This window comes from Myxocyprinus asiaticus, chromosome 43 (genome assembly GCF_019703515.2).
Source record: "Myxocyprinus asiaticus isolate MX2 ecotype Aquarium Trade chromosome 43, UBuf_Myxa_2, whole genome shotgun sequence".
In the NCBI taxonomy this organism is placed as follows: domain Eukaryota; kingdom Metazoa; phylum Chordata; class Actinopteri; order Cypriniformes; family Catostomidae; genus Myxocyprinus; species Myxocyprinus asiaticus.
In genome coordinates this window covers 18,767,591-18,794,780 of record NC_059386.1, presented here as the reverse complement: position 1 = coordinate 18,794,780, position 27,190 = coordinate 18,767,591, and the positions used below count along the sequence as shown (strand labels likewise).

The following is a 27,190-nucleotide window of genomic DNA, read 5'->3' as shown; positions in this document are numbered from 1 at the left end:
CTGCACTTGGGTTCTCTACACTTTGTCATCGTCTTAGTCATTGCCAGCATAGTTATAATCTGTCTCTGTATTCGGATAGAACCGGGTGTTGGTGGGGCTTAAACCGGAAGTACGTCAAAACTAAATGAAATGGCCATTTTTAAATGTTACTCTCACATTTAGTTTCTATCAATAAAATGTGTTTTCATAATAATAGCCTAATAATAATAATCATCATTATTATTATTTTTATCATAATACAATTATTATTTAAAAAATATTATTTTATTCTTTTTTCTTACCAGATGAAACTGAATTTGTAGGCTACATTAACTGTGGAATATGTTGTGATTTCTCCTGGTATTTCTGATATTAATATCTGCATGAAACAGAATTTTTGTTTGTCTGTGTATGTATTACAACATTATTCTGGAGGCAGGTGTCAAGCAAAATGTGAGATGTGAAGCACACATTTTACAGTGAATAATAAATACAAATTCAAACATTGAAAGAAATGAAATTAAAATCAATATAGCCTACCAACGATTATAGCCTATTTTTACAATAGGACACCATTATTATTTATAATAATAAAATAAGCTAATAATAATATTAAATGTTACATTTATATAGAGCCTTTCCAGAGTTCAAGAACACTTAACATTCTCAAATTTAGCACAGTTTTAAAGAAGAAGAAGAAGAAGAAATAAAAGAGTATGTTTCAGTTTCTTAATTTTACATAAGGAGGAATATTCCTGATAGATGAGAACAAAAATGAAGTTTTAACCAGATAATTACCTTCAGGGCTCGACATTAAGCATATGTCACAGTAGTGTTGCAGAGATGAAGGACCCAAATGCAGAGATGGAACTAAAAGGCTTTATTAAACAAAGAGAAAAAATACAAACAAAAACTATCCCAATGGAGGAAAAAGTAAACTCAAAACCAACTACTAGTAAACTACTAGAACCGACCGAAGAATTCTATGGTCAAACCGACAGCTATGGCAATGCTGATTGAGTAGCACCTGTGAGAAATGAGAGGGAAACACAGGCACACACAGAGAGAGGAAGGTGGAACCATCATGGCCAGACTGTGACAGAAACCCCCCCCACCCACCCACAATGCATCCACAGCCTACATCTTGAGGCACCGGCCAGGGGAGGGAGGGTTGGGGAAAGACAATGATAGAGCATGAGTGTCCGGATCCCAACACCAGAACCAAAAGTGAACTAGACAAAGGTGGGGAAAGCTATAAGAGTGGCTCTAGGTAAAGGACAGGGTCCGGGGGCCTGGGAGGAGGCATAAGGAAAGGGCCAGGGAGCCAGGACAGATCCGGTGGGTGGCCACAGAACCCAGACTGACAGGGCAGATGGCCAGGGGGCCAGGACAGATCCAGTGGGTGGCCAGAGAACCAAGCCCGACAGGGCAGATGGCTAGGGAGACTGGACAGATCCAGTGAGGGGCTAGGAACAGACCAGACAGACGAGGAAGCGGGCACAAGGAACCAACAGGAACTAGGGAGACTGAGCGCCAGATGCTGGGAATTGTAGGAAATCAGGCCAGGCGATGGCCACTTGGGACTGGACAGACTGGACGGCAGCCGCTGGGAACAGTAGGAGATCAGGCAGGGTGGTGGCCACTTGGGACTGGACAGACTGGATGGCGACCGCTGGGAACTGGACAGACTGGTAACTGGTGTCTGATGGGTGCTGGCCACTGGGCTGAGCAACAGACTGGAGGCTGGTGTCTGAAAGGTGCTGGTTACTGGGTTGAGCAACAGACTAGTTGACGGCTGCTGGGGACTGGACGGACTTATCGACAGCCACAGGGAACTGAACAGGCTCGTCGACAGCCTCACAGGACTGGACAGACTCGATGAACACAGGGAACAGGACAGGCTCATCAATGGCCTCAGGGAACAGGAAAGGCTCGTCAATGGCAACAGGGAACTGGACAGGCTCGTCAACGGCCACAGGGAACTGGACAGGCTCGTAAATGGCCACAGGGAACAGGACAGGCTCGATGACCACAGGGAACAGGACAGGCTTGTCAATGGCCTCAGGGAACAGGACAGGATCGATGACCGCATGGAACAGGACAGGCTCGTCGATGGCCACAGGGAACAGGAAAGGCTCGTCAACGGCCACAGGGAACTGGACAGGCTCCTCAACAGCCACAGGGAACAGGACAGGCTCGTCGATGGCCACAGGGAACAGGAAAGGCTCGTCAACGGCCACAGGGAACTGGACAGGCTCGTCAAAGGCCACAGGGAACTGGATAGGCTCGTCAACGGCCACAGGGAACTGGACAGGCTCGTCAACGGCCACAGGGAACTGGACAGGCTCGTCAATGGCCACAGGGAACTAGACAGGCTCGTCAACGGCCACAGGGAACTGGTCAGGCTCGTCGATGGCCTCAGGGAACTGGTCAGGCTCGTCGACAGCCTCAGGGAACTGGACAGGCTCGTCGACAGCCTCAGGGAACTGGACAGGCTCGTCAATAGCCTCAGGGAACTGGACAGGCTGTGCGTCGACCAACGTAATTTATAATCAGTACCAGATTACAAATCAGAAGTAATATACTCAGCACTGCCTATTTCATAGTCCAGATTGACAGCTGATTGCTAGCATTTTTCATCTTTTTTGGCAGCAAATTTGTATTAATAATGAATATTTATCTTAAGAGGTAAAATGCAACTATGTTTGTGGGTGGTATCTAAAAATAACTTATTGAAATATTTTCTATACCTAATACATTTCTCTTTAAAGAACTACAATTTGATAAGCTAGTGTAATGAATAGGGAGTCTAGGGTGATTGACAAAAATAGCTTTTGTAATTCAGAGTAAGTCTCTGGCTCACTCTTTTAATGGCAGATGGCATTACGTCCTCCTTTCTAGTAATTACATTTTCAAATCTCCAATGGTAAGAATTCTGTATGACCAAATGAGGAAACTAATTTGAATAAATGAAGACTGATGTGCTGGCTAACTGAGCTGCTGAAAAAAAGAATGTTTCCCCATGCATTGGAATCTCTCTGTGAAGGTTTGCCTAACAAAACAGGGAAGAAAATGAAAGATACAATAAATGAGGGTGAGAAATGTCTTGTAATTAACAACATTGCTCACATGGGACAAAAACCATCACAGTCATTGTGTGGCGTTAGGAGAGACAGGATGAAAATTAACCATAATCAAATGTGTTTTTCGATCTCTATAAAACATTGACTCAATAGCTGCATGCCTATAATTATGATTTGGATAAGCAAACAGAGAATCAATGCTGTGCTGTTATGCAAATCAAACCGGAAAGAAAACCAAAGCAAGGCCAGTTTGACATTTTCCCAGTAGGTGGGTGTGTGTGTGTGTGGAGGGGGGGAATCTCTCCATGTGCTGAATGGGTAGAGTGGGTGGGTGGGTGAACAGTGACAAAGGTGGGCTGTAATCAATCTCAACATGTAAAAGATTTGCAAGAAGAGAGGGAGTAAAAGAGAGAAGTTGATTTATACAAGGCTAGATTTTTGCATTGACTCTAATGATTTTTTGCTCTTACTGATTTGAGTAATTTATGCTGGATCAGTTAACAGGAAGTAGTAAGCCAGACAAGAATTTATGGATTCTCCAGTGACCATTAAATCTCTTCAAGCATCAAGCTGAAGTAGGGCTGGGCAGTATAATGGTATATACTGTGTAATGGTACAAATGCATTCTGCTATACTGTTTATACCAATTTTTATAATCAGATACCAAGCAGAAGATGGCTGTTTACAGCAATGTTGCAACATAGTGTCACCATATAGTGTTCATAAAGTGCAAGTGATATCAAAGATATAAGTTCAAGTGTTTGTGCAGGAAATCAGAGAAGGAGTATATGGAGAATAGGAGCGAGCCCAGACAATCCATATCACAGCCAGTTAAATGGGCAACAATCCGAGAACAAGCATATTGACGAGGCAGGCCCAGACTGTCACATAGTTCCACCCACAATACTGCAGACTGATGAATTGGTACAATCACCCACCCACACACTCACTGGCATATTAAGACTGCTATCAAGGTATACTGCACAGACTGAATCTCATGATTGCACAAATATATATAAATATAAGCATTACTGACACAACATTATCAAGGAGATAATTTGAAACCCCAGGACACACAATCAAGCTTTATGGGTTAGACGTATTAGTGCTGTGATTTGCATGCATGGCAGTTTGAATAACTGTATTTGCTTTAATGATGCCATGTCTTCAGTTTCTCTGCAGAGTTTAGTGGAATATTCACATCCTCAAAGGTTTTATCTTTCCTTTTTTTAATCCTCTATAATTAAGCAGAATGGATATTTGTCCAATATTTGTTAGCTTTTTTCCTCACATTTAAAGATACTCATTTATTAAATTCTGTTCAAAGGTTTAATATAATACATTCTATGATAAGTGTGTATAAAATATTACTATCTTAAATCCTTTGCCGTGTGTTTGTAATTAAAATACTAGATTTATTCACTACTAAGCATGGCCCGGTCTAGCTTTTTGGAGGCCCTATAGCCAGATTTTCAAAACTGGGCCCCACTTCCTACTGGTACATCTAACCAAACACACCCAACATCATAAACTACAGAAAGTAAGCCTAAACTGTGCAAATAAACAAGTCAATTTATTCAAAATGATAAAGCTTAAAAATGCAAAAATATTACATATAATTATAGTTTTTTAGTACAGGTGGTAGTACTCTGGTACAACATGGTAGTATATTGGTAAATAATTGGGGTAAATACCAAAGGTAAATGAATGTACAGTGGTATTTCTCAAAGTTCCATTGTATGGCCATCTGATTCCATCACTGTACCATGGTACAGCCACAGTACTTTTTTGTGAGGGAGTACACAACACTTCACTTATAATGCACATGAACTCTGTTAAAAACCGAGGCCATCACAAAACCCATTACATTCAACGTTTGTTTCAAACAAGAGCCCAGAGGCTGTTTAACCTCATGTAGCTGTAACTTCAGCAGATGGAGTAAATGCCTCAGGTTGTCTTCCACTGACATACTGACTCCAAAGCAGGGCCAGGTCAGGAGCGAGATGAAAGACAGGAAGGGGAACTCTACTCTGACACCATGTTCTAGTTACACATACTCTGGCACAGAGCACTGAACAAACTCCTGGGCCCTTGTCTTCCTCCAGCTCTTACAAACATTCAAAGGTTCATGCTGAGCTATCCTGCACTTTTTCTTGAAATGTGAGGTATAAGAAGTTCCTGGAACATACCACACACAGCATGATTTCCACAAGAAGGACATATTCCTTGATTATAATTATATATTTTTTAATAATTTTATTTATTTATCACACATTACACATATACAGTGAAATTCTTTTTTTCACATATCCCAGCCAAGCTGGGGTCAGAGTGCAGGGTCAGCCATGATACAGTGCCCCTGGAGCAGACAGGGTCAAGGGCCTTGCTCAAGGGCCCAACAGTGGCATCTTGGCAGTGCTGGGGCTTGAACCCCCAACCTTCTGATCAGTAACCCAGAGCCTTAACTGCAGAGTCTCCCATCCTGGCTAGCTGGTCTTCAGCCAGTCTAGCTGGTCTTTAGCTGGTATCCAACTGGTCTAGGTTGTCAGCCAGCCTGACCAACTCACAAGTGCCCACAACCCCTCTAAAACTTACAAACAGACCAACCCATCCAGGGTGGCAGACCAGCTAAGACCATCATATCTGCTTAGGTTGGTTTAAACTGCTTTTTTTTTTTTTTTTTTCAGCAGGGTTCCCATAAAGGATTTTGATTAAGATCCAGGAATGTCCTGCTTTAGGAAATCATGATTCCATGCAAGAAAAAACTGGTCCAATACCAACTGCAATACCACTGAATTCTATAGCATGGGATATGACAGTCTTTGCTGTAATTAATAAAATTAACAGAAAATTACTCATCTGTAGTATGCTGAGACGGATAAAATCCAATAGTCTTTCAGCTGTAAAGAAGGGATCTGTTTGATAGAAGCTGGTTAATAACATCAGTAACGTGACTCCACCTCCTGGTTTTCCCAACCCAGTTTGTCTGTATTGTCAGATCTGATTAGAGCTTTGTTGTGGCAGGCAAGCCTCTCGTTCATCGGGGAAGGAGGAAGCAGGAACCGGATTAACAATCAAAAAGACTTTAATTCAACATAAAACACTGAACTGAAACATAACAAAAGTGTCTCTCTCTCTCTCTCTCTCTCTCTCTCTCTCTCTCTCTCTCTCTCTCTCTCTCTCTGTGGTCCCTGGCTCATCCTTTTATCTCTCTCCCACTGATTGGGCAACTCTCTCAATTCTCTCAGCCCGGCCACGCGGGGGAAACCTCTGGTCTGACTTACTCCCCCCCTTCACCCTTCCTGGACGGGAGGAGTTGCCCCTTTGGCCATTCTGTCGCCGGCTGGTCTGCCCCGCCTCCTGGGTACTTGGGTAGGGCGAGGGGAGGGGAAGGAGAAAGATAGCGGGAGAGACAGAGAGAGAGAGAAAAAAAGAAAAAAAAAATCTGGTTCCCGACCATGCCGCCATTCAGTCCTCAGCCAGCAGTCCAGCGGTCCTCCGCGATGCCTCCTGGCAGCTGGCAGCGGCTCCTTCGTCTCCTGGTAGATGGCAATGGTTCCTCCACCTCCTGGCGGATGGCAGCAGGTGCTCTGTCCCCTAGTGGACGGCAACAGCTCCTCTGCTTCCCGGCAGACGGCAGCGATTCCTCTGTCCCCTTGCAGACAGCAACGGGCTCCTCCATCCTCTGGCGGATGGCATTGGCTCCTCCGCCTCCTGGCAGACAGCAGCATGCTCCTCCGCCCCCTGGCGGACGGCAGCGGCTAGGACTCCATGACAGCATGTCTTCCTCCATTCACGGGTTTCGACACCAGTGTGGAAGACAAGCCTCTTGTTTATCAGGAAGGAGGAAGCAGGAACCGGGTTATCAATCAAAAATACTTTAATTACAACTTAAATACAACACAAACACTGATGCACACACACAGTGGCTGCGTGCGTCTCTCCCTCTCTCTTGAACTGGCATCCCCGGCTCCTCTTTATCCCTCCCGACTGATTAGGCTGATTCAGTGCCGGGCATCCATCGTTACGGCCTGGCCACGCCTTCCTTGTCACACAGTTCAGCCCTGGTCACCTTTCCCTCTAGCGCTACTGCGAGCAACCTCTGAGACATGGGTTTTGGTCATGTAGGAACCAGGAAGTAATCACGTTCACATAAGCAATGTTGAGCGTGATTCAGAGGTTGCAATTTCTGTCTAAGACTAAATTTTTACTCCACTGGTGGTTAGGTTTAGGATTGGTGTTTGGGTTAGGGGGTAGGGTTAATAAAATCTGCATTCCTGTTTACTGTATTAAGTCATTTACAACTAGAATTCAAACTTGCTTTTGGTGCCACTCTGTGGACATTTCACAAGGAAACTGGAGCTAAAACTTGCCCATAAGTTCAAAAACACTTCCAGCTTCGGCCACTGGGGGCAGTGATTTGAATTTCAGTAAGCACAGAACAATTTCAGCAGCAGAACTTTCAACCTACTACTGCCGAATTCACAGTGCTGTCAGGCTGTTTTTTTGTTTTTGTTTTTTTTTTGGACATAGTACCATGGCAATGACATGTACTTTGAAGTACCTTTGTGTCTGAATAGAGTCATCATACATTGACATAGCATATATCAAATAATGTTATTACCATTTTATTCCATAGTACCGCCACGACACTTTATGTGATCAAAACAACATAAGACGTTAAAAGTTGTCTAAATTCACACCAAAAAAAATGCATCTATACATAGTCTTTAAGTCAGTTAAAATAAATGTAGATATTTATGATGGAAGTAAAGCTCATCTCCCCTGCTCTTTTGAAAAGTAAATCAACACATATTCTCAAAAGTTTGCTTTTGAGAGGGGAATCATCTAAGCTTTGGGAACTGAATTCACCCAAAGACGAAGTGTACACACCCCCATTCAGCTGTGATGAAAGAATACTCTAACAGTGAATAACAACCCGGTCTGTGCTTAACCTTTGAAGAGCTGTATGTATCAGCCAGAAAACACACCAGCACAACATTAATGACATCTTTACCCTCAGGTTTTTACATCTACAAAGCTCTCTTTCTTTTAATCTCAAACCATTTTTGCACCTTGGAGAGAGAATGTTGAGCATAAGAATGGCTGTTGATATCCGTTCCATCACTTGACAATGGTGAAACCAACAATGGGGTTTGGTATTCAAGATTTAAGTTAAATCTTGGCACAGAATCAAGATTTTAGAAAGGTCACAAACCACGGTGTACCTATTTCATATGTAAGTTAAGGAGGATTTATCAATATAAAGTTTGCACTATTCAGCATGACAAGCCTCTAAATCGAAGCTACGCATTCCTATGGACCCCTTTATACTGGTTGTGGAAATTGCGACAAAGGTCAGTTAAACTTTTAAAAGGCTGATTGGTTAAACTAAAGGACCAAGTGAGATCTGTATTGTCAAATTGGTTGTGTAGTGTATTATAACATGTGGATGACTGAAATCTTTTGCTTTTGTTCAGATAAGCCAACTTTTCTGACCAGCAAATGTTCTGCATTATGAAAATATTTGTGAAATGCTTGGTGTTGGTGAAGAATTTTGGTGCCAATTTAAGGGTCATGTTGAAAATGTAATTCAATGCACAGCTCTCTAATTATAGAAGTGAAAGGCAGCAGTAATTAACAATTTCCGATCCAATAATGTCACAGCAGGAAAATCTGTTGTTGAGAAGTGTGGACTATTAACTCATGTTGTGTTCTTGTTTCTTTGTATCTCTGATGTGGCTGAAATATAACAGCTGTGTGATGGATGCACTTAAACAGGCAGGTTTGCTGTGTGCTTCAGTCAGGTCTAGAGTCTTGTTCTGGGTAAACGGGTGTTTCTCCAGCCCCCTTTGGAGCTAATTAACCATGGCCTAAAGATAGCACATAAGACTTCACAACTTCAGCATGAGACTGCTTTCCACTTCAGTCCTGTTAACATGTTAATTTAGCATAATCTACAGTGGGGTTCAAAAGTCTGAGACCACCTACAGTAAAAGAGATCTCTCAAAACGCTTCTAAATTTTCATTGTATTAAATTAGAATTCTGTTTTGTCCAATTTATTTATATATTTATTTTACAGAAGAAGAAATCAATGCACCATAAGGAAAAGCAGGCTCAGCCCTGTACTTGATTTGATGTGTTCTGTAAGCAGAAAAATCTGCACCAAACAGCACCACAAGGGTTCTTGAGAGAAGCCAGCCAGGCAGGAGCAGATGCCTGAGTCAGGGTGAGTGTGCCAGCCAATCTTGAAAAGAGGTTTTATCAAGTGTGAAACTGGGGCATGGTAGAGTGTGACTGGATGTGGCACCAGCTCTCCCATCCAATGCTGAACTCCAAATAACAACAGAAAATGAATACTGAGCTCCCTAAAATTACTCAATCAGACAATGAGCTCAAGGAGATGGGCTTAATTAAATAAAATAAAAAATAAATAAAAAAATAATCGCCATATCGCTGCTGTCGCTTAGCCACAGCGGGGGCAATCAAGGGATGGGTCAGAGGAGGGGAACCAGCAGCGGCTCTGCTAAACAGGCTTAATTCAGCGAGACTAATGGCACTTGAAAGCCCTTCTCCTCCTGTCATGGACTTAGGATGAGTGTGTCAATCAAGGTGCAGAGCAAAACTCAAAAGGCATGGAGACACAGAAAGAAGGATGTGACAGAAAGGGCCTCAACAATGAAGAAGAGAAAATATGGCTGTCCAGAATAATGTGAGGAGTTGAAGAAGTGTCTAAAACATCCAGAAAACAATGCTGTCTGCTTCTCAGTGAATATTGTTTTAGCCCAACAACACAGGCCTCATGTGGTTTCATAAGAGGCTTGAATGAATAGAACTTTTGTACTAATGATCCCAAACATCTTGGTTCCTCCCAAGGTTTCTTCCTCATCTATTTAAACATTGTTTTAAAGAGTTTTTCCTTGCCACTGCTGATGTTTCTTGCTCACTGGGGGGTTTGTAAGGCACTATTCATTGTAAAGTTGCTTCAGAATCCACAAATACTTGAAAGAAACTCTTAAAAATAAATGGTAAGCGAATGGGCGTGCTTAACCTTCATAACATTTTGATTGTCAAGCTAAAGAGGTCATACTATTGTAAATATAATTTTATTTACCATAATGTTTGCAATTTGCTACCGTGTCACCAACATTTGGGACATTAAAATTAAATAGACAAAATAGCGATGCCCCGATATGAAATTTCTGGACCTATATCGATAACCGATAATTCACAGCTCATTGTGACCGATATCAATACAGATAACTGATATGTTAAAAAAAGGTTTAATTCTTGATCCTTTACTCTGGAACTGCTAGCTAATTCATTAAAAAGCTTCTCATTTGAAAAATATGTGTCATTTAGAAGCTTGGAATTTGGATTTGCTCTTATTTAAGGTTTGGGGGGTGTAACATGAACCAGAAATGAGCATATCTTATAGATGAATGCTGATTTGAATTACAAATAAATGACAGTACACTTGCATAAATTGTATGGTGCCCATTTAAATGATTGTTTACTGTAATCCTGATGAATCGCTCAAAGAGAAAAAATAATGAACTTCTAACAGCTTAAACCAAAATGAGGCAATAAACTGCATGTAATGAACATTCAACAATAAAACACACTATACAAAACCTAATCTCTGTATACATGGTGGAAGCTGAAGGCAGTCAGAAATTCTCAGCCACATGCAAATAAATCAAATTAACAAATTACCACCGAAAATATTGGCAGTAATTCCATTATCGGCGCTATAATAATATTTGGATTTTCCCAGTTATCGCACAATAATATATCAGCTGCCGATATATTGTGCATCCCTAAAAATTAAAAAAATAAATAATGATAATTATAACATTAAAAACAACAACAACAAAAACTAGGCCAATGGTAGAATTTGTAACAGGGTTGCAAATATAGCCTAAATTAACTATCACGTTGTGGGGTGAGCTAGTTTGGGACCAAATATTGGTTTATAGTTAATGATCAACCTATATTTAATTTATAAATTAAAAAAATAAATACAAATTTGTGGTTTGTTTCTGTTGTGTCTTCAACTTTTGTTTGCTTTGCTAATTTTGCTATGTTGTGCATCCCTGGGCCACCTTATGTAACAGCTGAATGCTGAGCTTTATGAACGCAGTCAACACAACATTTGTAAAATTTGAGAAAATAGAATGAGATTATTTATTTGTCTTCCCATGCCATACATTTTTTTTTTTACTTTTCTGGCTAGGTTAATTTTATGTTTGATAGTTTATATAACATATCTAATAGTTCTTACAACTAAAAACTATGGAATTTGTGACTCTACTGCTTTAAAAATAAGTCATATGACACAGTATGGGAACAGTATACATAGACTGTGCCACAAATTTGTCACAAACTTTATGAAATTTAAAACAATACTTTTCAGGGCAGATCAGGTCCCATCGTCTATCAAAAAGACCACTTTGATATTATTCATAAGAGCCACGGAGAGGTTTACATCAGCAATTCTGCTACACGTCACGTAAATCTTAGGTCTCAGCTCATGTACTGGAAAACAAGAGTACCACATGTGACTGTGTAGTTTTCAAAAATGTATCCCTGCTCATGGGTCTTTTATGACGCCTGACACACTGACCCACTTGTCTCTGGCCAGATCCCCAGTTCTCAGAATTTCTAGACACATTATAACTGGTTTGATTAATTTACATTGTTTGCTCATTATACACATCCTGAAGAGACCCTGACAGGTTTACAGATCTGTAATGGTGATGGTCAATGACTTTCCACAACTTATTATGATTGGACTTAACTGTTCATGTGATCATTCTTTTAATTGGGATTGGACTTGGGTTTATACCATCATGTTTGTAATGTGGTATTTAATCTCTCTTTGTGGGGACTACAAGGCATGTTGTCAATTAGCACAGAAAATTATTTTGACAGTTTCAACACTTACGTGTACAATGGAGGTCTATGGGGCAATCCGGAGGATTTAAAGGTATATTCTGGGATCATTAATAGTTTACTGCATTTTACAGCATTACACCGTCATGGCAACAAAGTTGCAAAATTGGATTTAACTTTACACAAAAGTATTTTATTTTATTAAGCACTTGTATAACACTAGTCTTGTGGCTATACTTTCAAAATGGTGTGTATTTTAACGATTATCCCAATGCAATGACTTGCCCCATAGACTTCCATTATAATTTCTTTATTGTAAACATGATTTTTTTTTCTTTTTTTTTTTTTTACAAACCAAGGGGCAAAAAGTTCTTTTGGTAACAATTTCTATAAAGCCCATATTTATAATATATTGTAAAGGCATTATACAGCATTCATAATGTCTCAAAATACACTTTATAATAAGTTATAACTTCTAATATATATATATAACTACAGTTATAATACATTATAAGATTTCCCCTATTCATCGTTATACTTCATAGTATAATATATTATAACACAATCAACATCCAATTGTAATGCAGCAGAAGTTAATAAAGTTAATCGTATAAGTGCTGTATAGTGTAAACAGTCAAAAGGCTTTATGATGTAATCATATTATAAGTGGTCTTTGCCTGCTTTAAGTAAAGTTACAAAAGCAATATCTTCTTATAAACAACCATAACATAAACTTGTAACATACAATACATTACAAGTAAAACTTATATAATAGAAGTTATTTATAAAATAAGTCTCCAAATAAGATGCAAACATTAAAGTTTTTTGAATAGAGTCCAGTATAGAATCAGTTTGATTTCTTTTATTCTTGTGTGTGTTTACATGTGTGATCAACATACATATTTTTTTCCTCAAGTGAGAGTTTCTGATATATTTTAACCTTTACAAGAAAAGCTTGTTTTAAATAATATCTAACAATTTACACTGAATATGTGTTATTTTGTATTTTTTGCATGTGTACTGTATATAACTTCCAGTATGACTTGTAATGTCTTATAAATACTTAAAAATATCTTATGGATGTTTATAAGAAGACATTGATTTAGTCAGTTTACTTAAAGCATACCTATTACAAATATATATAATACATTATAACTTCTACAGATAAAATTGGATGTTGCTTGTGTTATAATGCATTATACTCTAAGGTATAACTATGAATAGGTAACTATTATAATGTATTATAATTGTGGTTATGATTATTTATGAGAAGTTTTAACATATTATAAGGTGTATTATGATACATTACTAATGCATTATAATGCCTTTACAATGCATTATAAATATGGGCTTCATAGAAAGTGTTATTGTTATTTTCTGTGGTAGAGCTTTAACTTGTACTGAACCCCAGAGAATTCATTTATGAAAAATGTATGCCCTTGATGTTGCGGCAACTAGAGATGGTTAATAAACTCCCACTAAACAGCAGTCAAGCATGCTCCAGTTTGTCTGTCTAGTCTGTCACTCCTCCGCTGGGACAAGATTTGACAGCGCCACAAAAACACAGTGACAAGTAACTGAGATCATAGTCATGTTTTGACTACAAACAGGAGTTCATTCCGGATACAGATTAAAATATGACTGGAAATTTGCCCCACTTTATAAGGCAATCACTAGACCTGACCTCACTACGGCAGACATCGATTTACTTGTTTTACAGTAATGATTCTATTTGAGAAACATGGACTCTCAGAGACTGGGTTATTATTTAGGTGAGCCTAATCTATGATGGGGTGTGGAGAAACTGGACCACATCCTTTAGTTTGGCAGATGGACTAGAGCACGTTTAAGAGTAAAACACACAGCTTTATAATCTAGATGAGCAATTAAATGTACAAATAGTTCTGAAACTACTATTGCATACACCTTGCTCAGATTATACTTACACTTACTAATGAACATATATATATATATATATATATATATATATATATATATATATATATATATATATATATATATATATATGCTTCTTGTTTATATCATGCATTATAAAGGTATTCTTAATGCATTATAAGTCATAAAGCCTTTTAAATAAAAAGTCAATATTTAATCATGATTTTAGTCAACAAAAAGAATATATTTTAGCTGATGATAATGTGCAAAATGACAAAAACATGTCAAACTGCAACAGACCAAACTGTAATCAAATATTTAAACTTTAAAAAAAATATATAATCATTTTCTTAATTTAAACATGCATTAAACATATAACAGACAGGCTACATACAAAATACTGTACAACTGTCCTTGTTGTGAAAACCTGAGTTCCTAAAATAATAGCATATAATGAATATATTAAGGTATTTGCTACTTTTTAGAAGTTAGCCTACTGTATTCTGACTTCTCCATGCATTAGAGACTGTTATTAATTTTCCGTGTTTAGTCAGTTTAAGATATTACATTGTGTGTTCCGTGTTTTTTACGGAAACAGCGTATTCACAATGCTACTTGCACAATGCATGTTACGAATATTATGAATAGAGTGTAACTTAGTTCAAGTTCACTTGTTCATACGCTCCATTGTCTGTGCAGATGTAAGTTATAATATTCCATATGTTGTGAACATACTGATTAATCTCATGTATAAATAGGATGCGTTTGAGTGAGGTAATTAACCCAGTTCATTTAAAGCAGTTCATTTTTGTGTTTAGCGTGTTCAACTGATGCAGCTAAAGTGGGAATTCCCCAATATACTGGATTATTGGATTAAATGAATCCATATCTAATATCTTCTTGTATAAACATACATTTCTCTAGATGTTCCTTCTTCTGTTTATATCTTGCACTGTTAATATCTTGTCCTAGCAACCACCCAGTTCACCTTTGAACCAACAAACAATGCCCTAGAAACCACCAAGCAATCCCCTAGAAACCAACCACAACACCCAAGAACCACCAAGCCATGCTCTAGCAACCAACCACAACACCCTAGAACCACCAAGCAATCCCCTAGAAACCAACCACAACACCCAAGAACCACCAAGCCATGCTCTAGCAACCAACCACAACACCCTAGAACCACCAAGCAATGCCCTAGCAACCATCCAGATAACCCTAAAACCATCTATCAATGCCCTAGCAACCACCCAGAACATCCTAGAACTACCTAGTATTGCCCTACCAACAACTCAGATCACCCTATAACCACCTAGCAATGCTCTAGCAACCGCCCAAATCACCCTAGAACCACCTAGCAATGCCCTAAAAACCACCCAGATCACCCAAGAAGCACCTAGCAATGCCATGGAAACCACCCAAAACACCCTTAAAACCACCAGGCAATAAACTAGCAACCACCCAGAACACCCTAGAACCATTAGCAATGCCATAGAAACCACCCAGATCACCCCTGAACCACCTAGCAATGCCCTAGAAACCACCCAGATCACACTAGAAGCACCTAGCATAGTGGAAAAATGAGATCAATATATGGATAGAGTGAGAACGAGAGGGTAAGTGTTAAATGGAAAGAGGAAAAAAAGTAGAAAGAGCCACAGAGATGTCAAATCTCCTGAACATGAAGCCCTAAGACTTTTCAGCTCCATTCAGAAAAGCCCAGAAGGGATTTAATTATATTGCAGACATTAAACAGCACAGACTGAGAGGGAGAGTGCATTAGAAAGATGAAGAGAGAGAGATAAAAATGACAAAAATAGAAATTTCTTCATTTCATTCTGAAAAAGACTTCATCTGTTAAAGGTGAAGGGTGCATATGTTGTGTATGTTTATCATGCAAGTGTGAATCCCATGGGCTCCAGCCTCCTCAAGAAGATGTTGTTGTTTATTTGGATGAAAGTTATGATGCTAACACATGGTAAAGACATTGGAAAGACTGACTTCTATAAAACACACCATGAAAACGGCACATTAACAAGAGTAAACTCGTGTTCAGAGGAAACCGTTTCTTGAGCTGAGTATTATCTTTGGAACATGGAGTATGTTGAGGATAATATCAAACAATGAGATTACATACGTAGCTACGGTCATTATGAAAATAATTATTGGGAAACTATAAGTCTAGTCCCATTGCTATGACAACCCCATCTCGCAGACTCTCATCGCTGGAAAAGTCTTTCCTCAGTGTGTGTGTAAGTGTGTTAAGGTGAGAAAGGGTGATGGGAGGGGATGGCAGCAGCCTGTCGCCCAAGTGCCATACCGACCTGTCCCAATCACTGCTCATTAATTATTTTTTCATTTTTCTTTTTAGTCTGTAATACACTTAACAGTTGAGGTGAGAAACCGTAAATATTTGCTGAAAAAAGCCCTTCAAATAACAATAATTCAATATATAATGTTTAAAAAAATTATAAATAGTTATATTTAAATAATTATAAATTATATATATATATATATATATACACTATATTGCCAAAAGTATTCGCTCACCCATCCAAATAATTGAATTCAGGTGTTCCAATCACTTCCATGGCCACAGGTGTATAAAATGAAGCACCTAAGCATGCAGACTGCTTCTACAAACATTTGTGAAAGAATGGGCCGCTCTCAGGAGCTCAGTGAATTCCAGCGTGGTACTGTGATAGGATGCCAGCTGTGCAACAAGTCCAGTCGTGAAATTTCCTTGCTACTAAATATTCCACAGTCAACTGTCAGTGGTATTATAACAAAGTGGAAGTGATTGGGAATGACAGCAACTCAGCCACGAAGTGGAAGGACACATAAAATGACAGAGCGGGGTCAGAGGATGCTGAGGCGCATAGTGCGCAGAGGTCGTCAACTTTCTCTAGAGTCAATCGCTACAGTCATGTGGCCTTCAGATTAGCTCAAGAACAGTGCGTAGAGAGCTTCATGGAATGGGTTTCCATGGCCGAGCAGCTGCATCCAAGCCATACATCACCAAGTGCAATGCAGAGCATCGGATGCAGTGGTGTAAAGCACGCCGCCACTGGACTCTAGAGCAGTGGAGACGCGTTCTCTGGAGTGACGAATCACGCTTCTCCATCTGGCAATCTGATGGACGAGTCTGGGTTTGGTGGTTGCCAGGAGAACGGTACTTGTCTGACTGCATTGTGCCAACTGTGAAGTTTGGTGGAGGGGGGATTATGGTGTGGGGTTGTTTTTCAGGAGCTGGGCTTGGCCCCTTAGTTCCAGTGAAAGGAACTCTGAATGCTTCAGCATACCAAGAGATTTTGGACAATTCCATGCTCCCAACTTTGTGGGAACAGTTTGGGGATGGCCCCTTCCTGTTCCAACATGACTGCGCACCAGTGCACAAAGCAAGGTCCATAAAGACATGGATGAGCGAGTGTGGTGTGGAAGAACTTGACTGGCCTGCACAGAGTCCTGACCTCAACCCGATAGAGCACCTTTGGGATAAATTAGAGTGAAGACTGCGAGCCAGGCCTTCTCATCCAACATCAGTGTCTGACCTCACAAATGCGCTTCTGAAAGAATGGTCAAAAATTCCCATAAACACACTCCTAAACCTTGTGGAAAGCCTTCCCAGAAGAGTTGAAGCTGTTATAGCTGCAAAGGGTGGGCCGACGTCATATTAAACCCTATAGATTAAGAATGGGATGTCACTTAAGTTCATATGCGTCTAAAGGCAGATGAGCGAATACTTTTGGCAATATAGTGTAAATATATATTATAAAAAATAATAATACAGAAAAGTAAAATGCATTACATTATTTTGGCACACAAGTTAAACATTAAAAAAATACAATACAAAAAATGGCTTCAGAATGCAATATATTGTTTATTTCCATATTATTTAACATAATCCTATCATTGGCCTACAGTTCACAGCAATCCATTTTGCAATTGATTTCATCAATCAGTCCGAGAGTTATTATAAGGCTTGTTTAAGAACGTCTCAACTTACACCTGCATCAGACAGATGATTTTGGAACGTCTCGTTTGCATCGTGTCATAAAAATACCGTTTTTAGGTCGCTGTGTCATGCTAAACGAAGTTTGAAACTTAGAAAAACAGGTCTTGAGATCCCTGCATTCGGATTTGCTCTCCATCAAGCTGTGTTTCTACACTAGAACATGTTCTCATCTTGCGTTGCCTTCTCTCGGTAAGTGTGGTTTGTTCTGTCTGCATAAGCTGCGTGTTCCCTATACAGCTGGGGTTTCACCTACTGCCCCCTGGAGAAAACAGGTGGTACTATAAGCTTGAATTTCTCAGATATAAGGAATATTCCTTATTATGGTCTAGAGACATGATTAATTGCATTCATTTTTTAAAACATTATTATTTATATAATTAATTGCACCAAATTAACGTGTTACATCGACAGCCCTAAATATTTGCTATTGTTTTTTTCCCTGGTGCTATAGATGTTATTGTGACTTGCAAGCTGAATTCTGGCCAGTCTGTGTTCAGATACAGTCTGTTCCCTGGACACGGTAACTGGGAAAGAGAAAGGCAATTCATGCCAGTTTGGGCACCTTGGGATGTACTGTACACGCATACACACAGGTGGAGCATGCTCAGTAACATGTCCTCTTGTATACTTTTTCTACTGAAAATAGCTTGCAGCGTCTATGTGATTCAAATCTATTCTCACTCCATCACAACTCATTCTGGGGTTATTTATCTGTGAGGAATGGTTATTCAGTCCTGGAAGAGTCACTCGGACAGGTACGGCAGGGCTTAACCTTAATCTTCACTGCTGATGGAACTCTGTCAAAGAGAGAATATTGAGAGATTATCCCATCAAGGTAAAAAAATGGGCATAATGGTTGCTCTGTTGAGTTTTGTGAAATCGCATTCTTAAAACCCTTTCTGTGCTCCACTTGTTATTTCTGAAAAATTCTGTGAAACTCTGTTTATAATATTTAAGCAATATTACACGGGTAAGTGTACTGTTGTACTGAATATCATCACGATTGTGTGCAAAATATTAGTACTCTTGGAACGCATGTCCAATAAAATTAGGGGCCGGAACTGTTGTATAATTCAAGATTCTTATTAGAGAAAATTAAGAATAATTTTTACAATATAAATAATATTATAAATGTGTATGAAATGTAGTCCTATGTGGTGATAAATTACCATGCAACATTAAACATACTCTGTGTTCAAATTGTGTCCGGCCTCTTGGGGGGTCTGAAAAAACTGATTCAGGCACACTTGGGCATGTTTAGAATTTTCCAATGTAAAAAGTCTAATTTGGATTATTTATTATTTATGTCATGTTGTGTCACCACAATCATTTAAAAAACAAAATCTAGTTTTATGTTGCTAGTATTCTAGTTTTGATGAAACACCAGGGCACCCCCCAGTTAAATTGTTTTATTTGGCTTTATGGGCATAACTCTTATGGGGTGTCCTGGGCATCCAGCCCCTCCTCAATTCAAACACTGAGTACTGTATATTCTTTTAAAGTTTACATTTAAATGCAGGGTTTTATGAAACAAAAGGAATGGACCCTTTTCACACTTCTGGGTTTTGGAATGCGGAAGTAAACGAGGGTAAACTTCGATAGAAAGACCACAGCAAATGTAATTTTTGCTTACCCGTTTGCTCCAACATCAAATGAAAAACACCACTATGGTGAAAAAAAAACAGAGAGCGATGGATTACAAAAGTCAGAAGAGAGAAGATGGCACATTTACTGTCACTCAATACAAAGTACAATGTTATAAATAAAAAAATAAATAAAAATTTGCAAATATAAAAAATGCTAGATTTACACCACTAAATAAGGCAGAAATGGGTCATCACAATCTGTGAAAAGAGTCCATGATATTGCGCGACTATAGCCTGGTATTCGTGCGAGCCATCACAGAACCACTTGCGCAAGAGAGCAGCTCTGCTGGATTATTTTCCTAATATCAAACATCATTCAAACAACTTGTATTAGACAGGAGGAACACTCTGACCATAATTTGCTGATAAGTCTTAGAGGTCCAGACTTTAAAGCCCTTTATGTTCTTGCCCTTAGTAAAACCATGGATGGCTCATTACTGTGGTTAGATCAATGTTGCTAGTCTTCTTAAAAAATGAATTATAGAAATAAGGTGTTAATTAAATTAAATTTTATTTCACCAAGTACCGTAAAGTAAAAAACAATGTGTTGAATTTAAAAGATGGTGAACTTAGATGGTGAAAAATAACTCAGATCCAGTGTAAATATGAAATGCAATTAAGTAATTATGTTTTATATTAATTAAATGGAATTATGTAATAAACCAACTTCGAGCATGAGGATGACCATAAACAAAACAAAGAATAATTTTCTTTTACATTACACACATTTTTCTTATAACAGTTAGATATGATTTATACAGACCCATATTTATCATATTTATATTTAAGTTTCATACCATGAAATCATTCAATATAATAGTATGAAACCCACAGTAAATGTGAGATACAGTATATGGCCGATCATACTGTACATCTATAACAATATACAGTTGTGCTCAAAAGTTTGCATACCCTGACAGAAATTGTGAAATGTTGGCATTGATTTTGAAAATATGACTGATCATGCAAAAACAAACTGTCTAATGGTTTAAATGGCAATTAAAGGTTAATTTCCCACACCTGTGGCTTTTTAAATTGCAATTAATGTCTGTACATCAATAGTCAATGAGTTTGTTAGCTCTCACGTGGATGCACTGAGCAGGCTAGATACTGAGCCATGGGGAGTATAAAAGAACTGTCAAAAGACCTGCTTAACAAGGTAATGGAACTTTATAAAGATGGAAAAGGATGCTCTGGAAAAAGATGGTGTGATTGTTTATCTTCAGAAAGCTGATTAACAGACTCTCACACTCTCTCTCTCTCTCTCTCTCTCTCTCTCTCTCCACACACACACACACACACACACACACATCCTTGTTTCTCCAATAACTTGTTAGAAACAGCCCAAGCCGTGATTTTAGTTCTAAAGTGAAATTTTTGAATTACTAATGGAGGCTTGGACGCATCATTTGGTTTAAACCAGCAACGGCAGATTCTGATCCGTCGCGTAAGAAAGTAGTTCCATGCACAAATGCGTTTTTTTGTGACCATACTCAGTTTTTCCTATTTTCTTTTTTACAATTTACTTGTTCATTGAACTGTTGTATATAAGCAATATCACACTTGCAATCATGCTATATGGCCCTAAATCAGCACTGTTGTGATCACCTACGGCACTCTGCCTGCGGCTGAATCACAGCAGTGCTGATGTTGGGCCATATCGCACTCTTGCTTGTGTGATATTGCTTAAATATATATATATATATATATATATATACTTTGGGCAATGATATCCATCTTATAAGATTCTTGTACAACGTTTCATATGGGTTATGTTTATCTTGACAATATTTAAAGCATATATCATAATACATTTCAAACTGTCTTGTCCCTCACAAGCTGGGTGGTATCTTACCCAGTTTTCTACAGAAACTGACCCTGTGTTGAATTATACTCAGTCACTGTGTTTTTATTAGTGTTTGGCATTGGTAAATGACTGTCTCCAGAGCAAAAGGCTGAATAAGGCAGCAGCCCAGCAGACCAGAGAGGAATACTCAGAGACAAAGATGAAGTATGTAGAACCATGGGGACAGACATGGAGGCATGGAGTGTTCAAGCTGTTGCAGGCAAACGTGACGACGGATGGCAGGTGGCAATGGCAACTTACCCGCAACAAATAGTCATATAAACAGCTCCGCTGAGCAAAGATGCTCAGTCTTTTATAGGGATATTTCACCCAAAAAAGAAAATTCATTCAACTTCCATTGTATTGAAAAGAGGGACCGGGACATTCTTCATAATTTCTCCTTTTGTGTTCCGCAGAAAAAAGAAAGTCAAATGAGTTTGTAACGACAAATAAATGATGAGTAAATGATGACAGAAGTTTTGTTTTTAGCTGAAATATTCTTTTAAGCTTTTTTTGTTATTCTTTTTAGGGACAGATAACGATGGTTGAAGAGTCATCTAATAATTGACTTGCCAATAAGTGAGGTCAACAAATTTTAGACAGGTCTATCCAGCTGTTCTTGAATGCAAGAATATGTCTTATATAAATACCCTCTAAGAAACACATTTGTTTGGGTTTCGGTGAACCGTTAATTAGCCTAATTATACAGGGCTTCCTAAATACTGATTAGTTGACTAGTCATTGAGGCAACCGAATAATTTTTTAATAGATTTTTGTAAAAATGTTGCATATATTTTTAGTAGAGCTATCAAAATTAACGTGTTAACCCATGCAATAAATTAAAAAAGTTTAATGTGTTAATTTTTCTTAATCGCAATTAACACATTTACCATTAATAAAGCATAACTTAACAGCATAAATACTCGTTGGAAGGGCAGAATCTTTGCGATGTGTTCGTCCGAAGTTATTACACTCATGCACACTTCACAACACACACACACAAAAGCGCTTCCGTGTCAGTGATAAAATGATGGAGAAAGGAGCTCTTAACGCTATTTGTTATACAAAACAAGCTCAAATGGAACTTGTGATTGACAGTGGTGCCCGCCTGGACGTCATTTCTAAATGAAAGGTGATGTGTATTTTTGTTAAAATACACTGGGAAAAATAACCACACACTAAAATAACAAAATTATATTACACACTAAATAAAAAAATAAAAATAAATAAATAAATATATATATATATATATATATATATATATATATATATATATATATATATATATATATATAAACTGAATAAAAGGCGGTCAGACGTTTCAAACCAATAGCGAAACTCGAATTATTTTTTAAAGAATGTGATTGGCAGGATGCTTGACGTATTTGGTTGTTAATCTAGAGTTGACAAGGAGAATGTAATTGAAATAACGTTTCGTGACAGCCTCTCGTTTAACTATAGCTGGGTTTCCATCGAAACGTTTAACATTTTTAAACGCATTTCTAAAAATGCGACTAAGAAAAATATGAATCCTTGCGCGTTTCCATCAAATATCTTGATCTATCCATCATGTTATCTTGAGGGAGCCCGTCTGATCATGATGGAGCAGCTGAATGGAAAAGTTTTCGGGAAAAGTTTTATTTGCAGGATTGGAGCAATTGTACCTTGTTTTATTAAATACTGCCAGGAGACGCTGTAGAATAAGCATAATATCTGATATAAAGAGGGCTGAAATGGGCTGTGATGCCCACACGCCACCAGCCTGCACATACCTAGGAGCGCCCACGCTCAAAACTGTTCTGGCGGATTGTGAGGACCCACTTTGGGTTAAACATTTCCAAATGTCAAGGGCTTTGTTCAAAGAACTGTGTGCCCAGGTCGGGCCTGTTGAATTTCAAAATTCGTATAAAAATAGTTGGATGGAAACCCAACTAGTGTTTAAAAAACTAATAAAAGCAAGCAGAGTACAATTTCTGAACTTTTTTGCACACATAAATTCTACATACTTAAGGAACTGCAAGACGGAGATGCGCCTCACAGGCTTGGCACTATGAACATTCACAAAGACTTTGGAATAAAAAGAGCAAGTACAGAATTAATTTGAAATGTCAGGGACCAGGAGGTTGAACTTTTCACTGTAAGGTAGGCATTGGTTTCTTACTTTAATCAGAAATGCAAGACTTTTGCTTTGTTAGTAATGTATATTGTGATGACAGGACAATTGACAGATCTTCCATCCATCCATCTTCTAAAGCTGCTTGTCCTATGTAGGGTCACAGGTAGTGCTGGAGCCTATCCCAGCTGTCTCAGGCAGAAGGCAGGGAAACACCATGGACAGGTGGGCAGTCCATCACAGGACTAACACACACAGACATAAGATTCACACTCTCACCTACAGGCAATTTAGAATTTCCAATTCACTTAACCTGCGTGTTTTTTGGACTGTGGGGGAAACCGGAGCACCTGGAGGAAACCCATGTGAACACTGGGAGAACATGCAAACTCCACACAGAAAGGCCATGGGTGAGCTGGGTCTCGGCTGAAAGAAATCAAGTATTTTTCAGCCTATGTAAGGCACATTTAATTAGCACAGAAGCATGTCAAGTCTTAACTATCACCAAAACGCTGCATGAATCTGCAAGCGCTTTTCATGTGGAGTTCAAAAAGGCGCTTCACTCTGGCATTGAATCATGAACAAAGTGGATAGTCACAGTCTGCCAGCTGATTAATATTGTGGAGAATGAGAGTTTGCGATGAATATGCAACCAATGTGGAGACTAGTTCTTTCAATTAGTCAAACTGACTTTGGGAAACATTTAATGTTACTTAAATTGGTGCTATTTTATTGCATTTCTATCTTTATACTGTGGAAGGCTTTGTTTGGAAAATGTTAATAAAGCACTATATTGTTACATATTGTTTTATTTTCCGTCCTAAAAAGGAAATAAATGCATTTTGACAGGAAAAGAAGTATATTTAGAGTCAAATTTCAAAACTTTCAAAATCTGTGATTAATCACGATTAGCTAGAAAAAATATGCGATTAATCACGATTAAAAATTGTAATGGACTGACAGCACTAATTTTTAGGATAATCAGGAAACATGAGCCTTACAAACATAAAGAGAAAGAGAGGAGAAAGAGAGAGACAGAGAAAATGAAGGAGAAAAGAGAAAGGAAAAAAAAAAACAGTAAGTCAGGTCTGTTAATCACGCAGCCCTTACAGAAAGAGGATAAACACAATTTGGAGTGGGAGATTGAATTAGGAGCAAGAGAGGAAGGAATCGAGATCTCTCAATGCCCTCCAATCAAATTATTCTGCCCTAAAAAAGCGTTTGTCCATGGGAAGGGTTTGTGGGATGGGGAGGCTTATTCTCGCTTGGGTGGAGAGCTGCTGGGGCAACGATGGCAGATCACTTCCAAATCCTGACCTACAGTATCAAACCCTGCTGACCCTACCCACAATGCAACATTTTCCAAATTACACACCAAACACTACAAATACTTCACTACTTACATTTACACAAACTAGCACAGCTCATTAAGCACACAACATTGTGTAACATTAACAAACAAATCATTCTTTTAATAACTAAAACTATGTTTCTTTATTAAACGGATAGTTTAATAAAAAAACGTATCATCATTTCCTAACTCTCAGTTTATTAAAGTGAATGATGACAGAGGCTAAAGATACTGCTAATTTCTGTGTCCTTCTGTGTTCCATGGGGAAAAGAAAGTCATACTTTGGAACAACATAAGAGTAAATGATAGTTTGAGTGAATTATCCCTTTAATGGCACACACACATTACGTCACACTGTTTTAAAACTGTTGTTTTCCCAATGAAAACAACACAAAACTATAAAACTCATTCTTAAAAAGCACCTTAAATTACACGTTTATGAAAAAGTGGGTTACAACCGATGGTTTTACAGTGTTATATCACATGTGACACATTTTGGCATGCTGTGCTGACAGTCTGTGGTTGTACAGTGACATATGGCTGCATGGAACTGCAGTCAGGATCTGAGTGCTGGGAACTGGCTGTATGACTGAAAAACCAATGTCATATGACTGCCTATTATTGTTGCCACCTTGGCCCTGGAAAATTCCTGGACACCTGATCAAGGCTGATAAACATTTTGTTGGCCACTGTACAAGAAATAAAACATATTATTTATGATTGTTTACTCCTTGTTTGGTATGGAAATCATTGCAGATATACTGTATAGCAAATAATTCAATCAAACAATAACATCAATACACTCAAAAAAATATTTTAGCCTAATTTTAAGATTCAGAATTAAGAATTAAGATTGTGTAATTTTTTAAAACATTAAAATAATAAAACTTAAAATATTCAGTTTTTTAAATTTTATTAAGTAAATGATTACTCAGTTTAATTTGATGGAATTTTGTTATGAAATTTAAATGTGTAAAAAAAATTGAGTGTGTGTGTGTGTGTGTGTGTTTAACATATTATTTACTTATTCTTGAGTTTATGGTTCACAATGAACATTAAAATGTATAAATATGTATGTATAAAGAATGTATTGAATAAAATGTATAAATCATTTGTATATTTAAACCAAAGGAAATAAAATAAATGTACATAAACATTCACTCAAAACATATTTTCAAGATGTACGCGTTTCAATGTCATAAAAAATTTCCATCAAATTTAACTGAGTAATCGTTAGCAAAATTAAGTTAAAAAAGTAGATATTTTAATATCTATATTATTTTGTTTTACTAATTTAATTTAGTTAAAGATTACATTTGAATCTATAACAAACACAATTCAATTTGAAATTTGTTATAAAATTGAAATATGTAAATCTTAAAAATAGACTTTTTTTTATAAAAAGTCAAAAAATAAACCAAAAATTTGTTGTAAGGCTGAGAAGCCTGACAGGAACAACTTTCTCACATTATGTGAAAATATTCAAATTCAGGTACATTTTGCATCCTGGAATGGTATAAAATTTTTCCAGGACAGACGGCTAAAAACCTTTACTATCCTAGAAAATCCTGGACAGCTGGCAACACTACTGCCTATAATAACTAACAACATCTCATACACAAAAATAAGCATCTCTGTACATGATTGCACATATAAAACTTTCACGGAATATAACCAAAGTCCCTTTAAGGCAAGTCAGTTCACTTGGCGGCCATATTCAGGCAGCTTTATGTCTATAGCTATCAGTCATGCATGCAGTGGCGGTTCTGGCTTACTTGGTGCCCTAGGCGAGAGCCAATGTGACGCCCCCCCCTTAATATCATCAACAACAACATGAGAAACAAATCAATATTTAAGTCTTTTTGGGGGCCTGGGTAGCTCAGTGGTAAAGATGCTGGCTACCACCGCAGGAGTTTGCTAGTTCAAATCCCAGGGTGTCCTGAGTGACTCCAGCCAGGTTTCCTAAGCAACCAAATTGGCCCAGTTGCTAGGGAGGGTAGAGTCACATGGGGTAACCTCCTCGTGGTCGCTATAATGTGGTTCGCTCTCAGTGGGGCGCGTGGTGAGTTGAGCATGGTTGCCGTGTTGGATGGCGTGAAGCCTCCACATGCGCTATGTCTCAACAAGCCATATGATAAGATGTGCGAGTTGATGGTCTCAGACGCGGAGGCAACTGAGATTTGTCCTCCGCCACCTGGATTGAGGCGAGTCACTATGCGACCACGAGGACTTAAAAGCACATTGGGAATTGGGCATTCCAAATTGGGAGAAAAAGGAAAAAACAAAAACAATTTTTTATTTTTTATACTCTAAATCTCCACTTTCACATCTGAAAGTCACATTTGATGCCTGTTTAGTTTCA

The 27,190-nt window shown here is 38.3% G+C and overlaps 1 protein-coding gene across 3 annotated transcripts in view; it reads right to left on the bottom strand.

Annotated features, from left to right (window-relative positions):
* Positions 1-27,190, bottom strand: part of LOC127433951 (microtubule-associated tumor suppressor candidate 2-like) — a 112,909-nt gene that overhangs the window by 59,441 nt on the left and 26,278 nt on the right. The window contains exon 1 of one of the 3 annotated variants that reach the window (XM_051686340.1): positions 778-808. The exons of the other annotated variants lie outside the window; for them this stretch is intronic. The gene's annotated coding sequence lies outside the window, so the exon portion shown is untranslated. Of the gene's footprint in view, positions 1-777; positions 809-27,190 lie in introns of those variants that run through there. 3 annotated transcript variants of the gene reach the window in all.